Source organism: Micromesistius poutassou (assembly GCF_964030765.1).
Source record: "Micromesistius poutassou genome assembly, chromosome: 20".
Classification (NCBI taxonomy): Eukaryota; Metazoa; Chordata; class Actinopteri; order Gadiformes; family Gadidae; genus Micromesistius; species Micromesistius poutassou.
The window spans coordinates 543,138-552,164 of NC_140290.1; positions in this window are offsets into that span (position 1 = coordinate 543,138).

Here is a 9,027-nt window from a genome sequence, read left to right on the forward strand (position 1 = left end):
TTGGTGACAGTTGGCAGGCATGGGAGGTCGGCAAGTGTGTCCATCTGGGTTGGGTATGAGGTGTTCAGCAGGGTGTTGAAGTGCTCAGCCCACCTGTCCAGGATCTGTTGTTTGTCCTTGTATAGGATGGTACCATCTGCTGATCTGACCGGGGTTATGTTCTTCATCTGTGGGCCATAAATAGACTTGATGGCATCATAAAAAGCATGGGAGTTGTTGGTGTCCGCGTGATACTGTATCTCGCTGCTTTTCTTTGCCCACCAGTCATTCTCCATGGCCCTGAGGGTGCGCTGGGTTTCAGCCCGGATGTTGCTGAAGCGGGCCTTCAGCGAGGTGGATTGGGGGTTGGAGAGGTGAGCTGCAAGAGCCTTGTGTTTTGCCTGAAGTAGGCTGTGGATACCTGGTGCACTGTTGTCAAACCAGTCTTGGTGTCTCCGTCTGGTGTGCCCTACAGACTCTACTGCCGCCTGGTAAATAGCAGTGCGTAGGCTGCTCCACGTGGAGTTGACGTCGGGATCAGCTGGTGTCTCAGGGAGTTTGGACAGCTGTAAGGCGATCTGTTCCCTGAGCTGGTTGAGTGCAGGGACTTCAGTGCATCACAGTTGAGCTTCCTGCAGGGTGGTGTTTTCCTTAGTGGAGGACGGAGTTCCAGGGAGAGTTTGGCTCTGATCAGGCGGTGATCGGTCCAACAGTCCGCTCCACGCATGGCTCTTGTGACTCGCACCTCCTTCCTGTCAGCTTGGCGGACAATGATGTAATCCAGGAGGTGCCAGTGTTTAGAGGGGGTGTTACCAGGAGGTCTTGAATTGGTTCTTCAGATGGAACAAGGTGTTGGTGATGACCAGCCAATACTCAGAGCAGAGAGTGAGGAGGCAAAGACCATTTTCATTGAGCTTACCAACACCGTGCTGCCCAAGCACATCCTTTCATAACGCACCGTCAGAGCCCACTCTTGTGTTAAAATCCCTGAGGAGAATGAGCTTGTCAGTGGAGGGTGTTTTATTTATGGCGTGCAGTGCAGGGAGTGGAGTGCAGGGAGGCATAGAAGAGTTCCTTGCACTCAGGGTCAGCATCCAGTGTCGGGGCATATGCACTGATGAGGGTGGCATGACGGTTGTTGGTGAGAGGAATCCGCCAGGTCATCAGTCTTTTACTGATGCCGACTGGGGATTCTGGGATCCTCTGAAGTAGGCTTGACCGCACAGCAAAACCTACACCATGGAGGTGGCAGGAGCCTTCTGTAAGCCCCCTCCAGAAGAAGGTGTAGCCTTCTCCCACCTCTGTTAAAATCGAATAGAATCCTCTCCATGGAAGCGGGTTTCGTTAAGAGCTGCAATATCAATGTTGTATCTCTGCAGCTCGTGTGCAACCAGCGCTGTACTTCTTTGGGGATGACAGGAGTCATCACCTGCATCCAAAAGTTTGCGGATGTTCCAGGTCGCAATGGTGAGATTAATGTGGGTTTTCTTATTCATATATTTTCGACCGCATGAAAGGATGACCCGGCAGCTGTGGTAGGCTGCCCGGGTTGAACGGAACAGACCTTTTATAGGCCACCTTTTCTAGGCCAGAGCTGCTCAGAGCTGCTCAGTCGTGTAAGGAGCTGCCGGAGAGGAGCGCTGTTCCATCCCGCTCCTCTGCGACCATCTATCTCATGCCACCTAGCGTGCAGGGTTGGGCTAGATACTCCGTCACATCCTGACCTGTACCTGTCGCCCTTCCCCATCGCCGATGGACTTCTAATGGGGGGAAGGAGATGGGGTGGGGTGGGGGTGGGGTATTTGGAGCAGGCCTGCGCAAGAGAGTAGATTATAGTGAGGGCAATGTCGCGCAGTCTCTGCCCTCACTGTCTTGGTTCCCCTCTACATTCTCCAGTGGCATGCAAAGCACGACAACCTTCAGTAGAAGGGAGTTGCAGAAGACTGCCAGACCACCGGTCTGTTGGTGACTGCCTGATGTGGGTTATCTCCACAGGTTTTTGTTCAGACACACACACACACACACATACAATTAATACTGCACAATTAATGCTTACACATGAAAACAGTCTTCTATTTTGCACGACTCATATCTTTTTAGCTCCCTATCCATCTTGTGCGTTTGTGCTGATTCATGTGTGTGTGTGTGTGTGTGTGTGTGTGTGTGTGTGTGTGTGTGTGTGTGTGTGTGTGTGTGTGTGTGTGTGTGCGTGTGCATGGGCATGCAGGCAGTAAATCGGCCCATTTACCCAGGACAATGTGCTTCCCCAACCCATGTTGAGGTTCAGACCATTAGGGGCCGTACCGGGAGTGCCGGCTGGGGATGCCATTGTTGACTCATGATGACAGACTAAAGCTGTAACGCTGCAATCTCATCATCCAACGTCCACACACCCCACTGGAAACGGTGCATTGTGTAAGGAATCAGCCTCTAAACGTGTCTTTGCATTGACTTTGAATGGATTTGCGCCACCCCTTATTTTTTGGTGTGAACGCACCTTAACGATAAAAGCTTTGGTTTTGGTGTGGTTTGTTTTTCCTTCAGGCTGGAGGAGCCCTTAAATGGTATAAGGACTGCATTTCAAGAGCTGTGGCCACTCAAACCACTTTACAATTATTCCCTCACATTCACCCATTCATACACACATTCAAACACAGACTGCGGTATCAACCATTCAAGGCTTCAACGGTCAGCTTGTCGGACAGCCTTAAGGGTTTGGTGGGGATCAAACTAGCAACCCACCCGGTTGCCAGACGACCCCCCCAATATCCCATATGTTAAGCACATATATTATGTTAAGCATCTTAATACGTTTTTATTTATTGTTGATAATTATTATAATTGTTATTATTGAATAAAATGTAAACCCTTGCTTTAACGATGAGTGATACACACAGTTTGGGTCTAACAGAAACATAAACAACAGAAACATTGAAATGGTTGCTTAAAGGTTACACAGGATATTAATAAAAACAAGATCATTTTTTAAATTGTTTTTCATAAATCATTTCGTAAACTATGTCATTCCATTCCATTCTAATCAGTTAATTAGTTCATTATGATTTGTAATTTAATGTTTAATGTGATTGAGCGGTACGCTAATTAATCAAAGTGGATTCCACATGGATCACAAATAAGTGAATGCATTTATCTTTTCTGTTTTTACAAAATAATTTCATAACATGAACAATGAACCATTGCCAATTATTTAGTTATACAAGGCTGGGGGTCGGCTGCACAACAGACAACACACAGACAAACACTCTGTCTGTCTGTCTGACTGAATAACAGCAAGTGAGGAGGTTTACAATGGAGGTCTAAACCTTCCTCATAATGATTGACAGGCCCTTTAAACCACATGTAAATCACTGACCCTATCAATAAACACACACACACACACACACACACACACACACACACATCCATAGTGAGTCATTCAGTAAAGGTCGGGTATTCTTTGGTTCTCGGTCTGCGTTTGCTTGCCCTACTTGCACACATATTTGGGATGGAAACGTAGCAGATGACAGGGCTAACTGAGGACCTGAGTGGAGCCCCCCACCACCATCCAACGGGCTCAATCACCAGTCAAACAGAAGGTTAAGTGTATCAATCCCCAGTTTTGTTCCTGAGGATCTGTTTTCATGGCATGAGAGCCGTTGAGACCCAGGGCACATGAGCACATTGTGCCTTCCAGAATTAATTTATGGAGTAATCTGTTCGGGTCTGATAAATGAGAGCTTTTTTTAGACGGTGTGGGGGGGATGATTCAGAAGTGATCAATGAGACTATTTCACGAAAAAAACCGTCTCATCCAAAATAATTGTGAAGAGATAATTAGTCTTCGGCCTTTTTACTCTGACTTCCCATTTCCAAAGCTTTCTATAAAGTGTTGCTTATCTGTTTAATTCCCAGGGCACATTGCCTATGTGTGTTTGTCTCTTTGTGTGTGTGTGTGTGTGTGTGTGTGTGTGTGTGTGTGTGTGTGTGTGTGTGTGTGTGTGCGTATGTATATCTGTGCACTTGTGTGTTTGTGTGTATGAATGTGACCAGAGAGATACATGATCTGATACCAGAGAGACTGTTGATCTAATACGAAGGAGATACCAGAGAGACAGTTTTTTCTTAAATACATTGCACTTTCTAAAATGCTTTTTTAACTTTGCCCTTGTTTTCTATCTTTTTTATTTTATTACTAATTTATTAACTTTGCCTATGTTTTCTTTTACTTATCTATTATTTTATTTTATTGTATGACAATGTTTGTATGTGAAGCATTTTGATTCTGCCCAGTGTATGAAAAGTGCTATATAAATAAAGTTGCCTTGCCTTGCCTTTTAGCTAGTTTCCTTTGTGTGTTCACATGCTCTATGCTAAGTAATGTGTGTTTGGTTAGTGTTTGAGTGTGAGTGTATCTAGAGTGCGATTGCCCTGTTCAGGGATAGCTAACTGATATATAAACTACCACTATCACTCTGTGTGCTCTCCGGAACCCACAATGTTCCAATGTTGCTCAGTTTAAAGAGTAACCAAGCTCTAACGTCAAACTACATAGAAAATAGCTCCAGGAATATGACAGACATTCTAAATGCCATCATTTGGGCCGATATTTTGATTGCGATTATTCACTGCCATGAACAAATTATCGATTAAATTAATATTCTGTACTTTCATTACATATGAAACGTACATCTATACATTTAATTTTTGTCCTTTTAATTTTATTTCGTTTTTGAATACCTTAAATGTAACACTCTCATGTGAATGGCTGAAGAACACAACTACAATTTCCATTAATATGCAGTACACTTTGCCAGCCTAATGGAAAAGTGTCCATGTAGTAAAATCTTTCGAGGTATTATATCACCTCAACAACATCAAAATAAATCCTGGTCCAGTAACAGGAGCAGGACTGCAGGCGTTTTGGGTCCTCATCCTCTGATGCTGAGCTAGGCAACAACGACACTGCTGTTATTGGTGATGACTGCACTGCAGGGGAAACCTGATGTCACCCATAGTGCTGCTATTGAACCAAAACCCCTTACAGCTACAACCCTCCCTCCCTCCCTCTCTCTCCCTCTCTCTCTCTCTCTCTCTCTCTCTCTCTCTCTCTCTCTCTCTCTCTCTCTCTCTCTCTCTCTCTCTCTCTCTCTCTCTCTCTCTCTCTCTCTCTCTCTCTCCCTATCTCTCTCACTTGTCTGGGTGCTGTTATATGGATCGATTGACCTGGCATTATGTTGCTGCTAGCGACAGTGACGTGTTTTACCGTCGGAATGCAGGACGCAGACTCCCGACTCCAGACTCTCTCCCTCCGGTTCCCTAGGGTGTCTCTGACTCTGAATTTCTCTGTGTCACGCTGCACTTGTTCTTTGCGAAACGTGGGGTCTTGAAAGCAAAGGCACTCACTCACTCACTCCCACCCACCCCTTCCCCCTGTCGTTCTGCGAAAGCTAAAAGTGAAAATTTGACCGAGGGTGTGAGAAGGAGAGGACTTCCGAAAGGAGATTGAATTGGCCTCAGCGATAAAAAAAAAAGTAAGGGGACAAAAGCCTGATCGAAAGAGAGCGAGATAGAGAAAGAGAGAGAGAGAGAGGTGGAGCAAGGATGACTTAATCTCGTCTCACAGCTTGGAGATAGAGGGAGGACAAGGGGAACAGCCCTCTGCTGTCTGGTCGTGTTTCCTTAGGTTCCCTAGGTTTCCCCAGGTCTAACTACTGGAGTTTCACAATGTTTCAGTGTTTGTGTGAACGGTCTAGTTTCAGTGAAGATACAACGTATTTTGGCTGAAACTAACATACAACATAGATATTTGGATAAAACTTCAAACTAGACTGTGTCTCTAAAGCCAATCAGTACAGAGTGCTGCTGATGGACAACTGTCCCACTAAAGCACACACTGCAGTCACACTAAGGTCCAGCAAACTGTGTCTCTGGGCAGATAATAATGTATCCAAAACCACGTAGCAACCTGTCTTCGCATTTTCAGCAGATTTCCTGAAGATTCTGGTCAAAGGAAGGTAGTTATGTGGATTTGCAGGTGTTTGGTTACTTCCTTTCTTCGTGAGTGGTTAAGGAGAAACAAAAAGATGGAGGATGCTGTCATGATCGGAGGAAGAGGCCTGGAGGTTATACCTCAGATCAAGACAGGATAAACCAGAGTAGGAATACATTGTTGTTCCTCATTTCATTAGGGATGTTGAATGTCGACAATAAAAATATCTGAATTATGTGGATGTTGGCCATTAATATGATTAATACTTAATGAATGATTTGATTCAATTTCTGTTCCTGCTATTTATCAGTGAACCATCAGTGAACTATTTATCAGTGAACCATCAGTGAACTATTTATCAGTGAACCATCAGTGAACTATTTATCAGTGAACCATCATTCTTTGACAACATCATTGTATTGTGTATCAGGCCAGAAACAGCACTCTAAAATGAATCCACTGAGAGCAAAACAGAGAACAAGAAGTGTGGGAGCAGGACCTCTTCACTGTGAAGTGCTCGTTGTTTTCAGATGTCATATCATGTGTGTGTGTGTGTGTGTGTGTGTGTGTGTGTGTGTGTGTGTGTTTGTGTGTGTGTGTGTGTGTGTGTGTGTGTGTGTGTGTGTGTGTGTGTGTGTGTGTGTGTGTGTGTGTGTGTGTGCGTGTGTGTGTTTGTGTGTGCATGTGTGTGTGTTTTTCCTCGATATACTGTAGCATGACGTGGAGCAGGTGACGTCGGAAGCTGTAGCCATGGTGTTGCTATGTTGTTTGTTGCTCTGATGAGCCAGATGGTGGTGGGATGAACCAGCATAATCTCTGGCATGGTGTCCTTTCAGCAGAGGTAAACAAACAGGATGAGACTGGAGCAATAACTAGGATTTAAGATTTGTTTTTCCGATGTGCTGGTTTCTGTCCAAACTTTATTACAGATTAAAAATGACTAGACCTAAGTTATATATTTTGTTGAGTTGTGTAGAGATATTATCCCAATTGTTACCAACCACGGTCAAACCCAGTGACATGTGTTCAATCTCTTACATACGGGGAGGTTTGGCTCCATATCCCCTCCATCGCCTGAGTTCCGGGGAAAAAAGCAAAAAAAAGTGACCCGGTAGAGACCTAATTTTATTTATTGATATGATTTATCAATCGATATCGCTTTTTACGATGAGCTACCATGACAGGGGGCTCAGCCGGGTAAAGTTGTATTACATTGTAGGACTGCGCGCCACACATTGATGAGCTCTCACTCTCCCTCTCACCACCACGTTGTCAACGGACGTTCTGTGAGTGGGCCCTCCTCTCCCTGAGCTCTGAATCAAGCAGGATCATGGATAGTTGTTGGCCTTTCCTGGCATTTAAATATCTTTTTATCTATCCGGAGTATACAAATTTGTATCAGGGATGCAGAAAATACCAAAAAACTTGGATTTAATACACAGTCTCAATCTCAAAGAATAGCTTACTCCTGCACTAATTTTGAAGGCACTTTTTCATCTGCGATTTCCAGCAATATACACATATCGATATTCCATTTAAGCTGATATATTATATACAGCCTATGTGGGTCACACCCCCACCGAAGCTTCACTGGCCACACAGTTTTGATCTGCTTTTTGCTGTTGTTTAGCCAGCAGGCTACACTTGTGATTGTGTTGACCATGGATAACATGGTCAACATAATCAACAGGGTGGACCCCCCCACATCACATCATTATCTACAACTGTTTCGGTAGTTCACTTATCTAACGGTTAGTTATCAAGTGAACGTTATGATACTTGCTATTTCATTGGAATTAAATGAATTAATGAAATAACATGAATAAACGTGAATAAACGGTACGTGAATAAAAGGTTCACACATTATCTGGTCCGTAAGAAAGACATCTGCCGGAGTCTCATCAGCTGGACAACAACTCCCATGATCCCACGGTACTTCACAACGTCATCAAACTACCTACTTTATTATTGTTGAGACTGAGAGACCCCTGGGGGTAGAAATGACCGATGACCTGGATGTACTGATAAGGCCACAGGGAAAGCATGTGTATTGTGTAGGGTGTGTGGGATGATTTACAAAGCTGTTTGTGTTTGCTGCATCACATTTGTTACAACTATCCTACCATTATCAAACCTGACTCGACACTGAAGTCTCAGATTGTTTGGCACTACTTTCAGACTACTGTGTAGTTCCAAGCTTCAACTTGATTGATTATCCTCAGAGAGCTAAACTGATGGTTCAACTGGTTTAGATTATGACCCTGAGCAGAGCAGAAGTATATTCATCAAGCCCAGGCGCATGCCGTCCATATGGGCAGGTGGGGCAGCGAACTACTTGCAAAAGCATGCTCCCAAAAAAATAGTTCCTCAGTAAATCATTGCTCCAAGTCTATTTTTAATAATGTGATTGTCACATTAACTATCTATAGTTTCTGTAGGCTTTCCGACTATTTTTGGTCTGTTGACATCACATTTTGTATGATGGTGGTCATTCTAGTTGAGTTTAATGTGTCATGCAATGTTGGGGCAGGGCAGCTCAACGAGCGCGTTCCTCCGTATGTTTATCGCATAACCCTGCAGGCTGCAATAAGAATTGCAATCCGCGCTAATAGTACAATACAATATTATATATGTATATAATATGTACATATTTTAAAAAACATGTAAATTGTGGGTGTGGTCATACGTCAGTAGTTTCTGCCCCACTGACATTTAGGGTCACCGCACGCTACTGATCAAGCCCCTGGTTTGAGATGGACCTCCTGAGGATTTTAACCATTTTTGTGAATTAACAAGCAACACATTTATTGTGAGAGTTATAGCGCACATGTGACAGAAAATGATCAGCTGCCTTTGCATTCATATGTAGTAGACATGTCCTTGTTTGTGTGTGTGTGTGTGTGTGTGTGTGTGTGTGTGTGTGTGTGTGTGTGTGTGTGTGTGTGTGTGTGTGCGTGCGTGTGTGTGTGCGGCCTGTGTGTGTGAGTTTGTGCTTGCGTGCATGCAAGAATGCCTGTATGGAAGGACGAAAGGGTCAAAACTATGCCTCAAATTAGTAT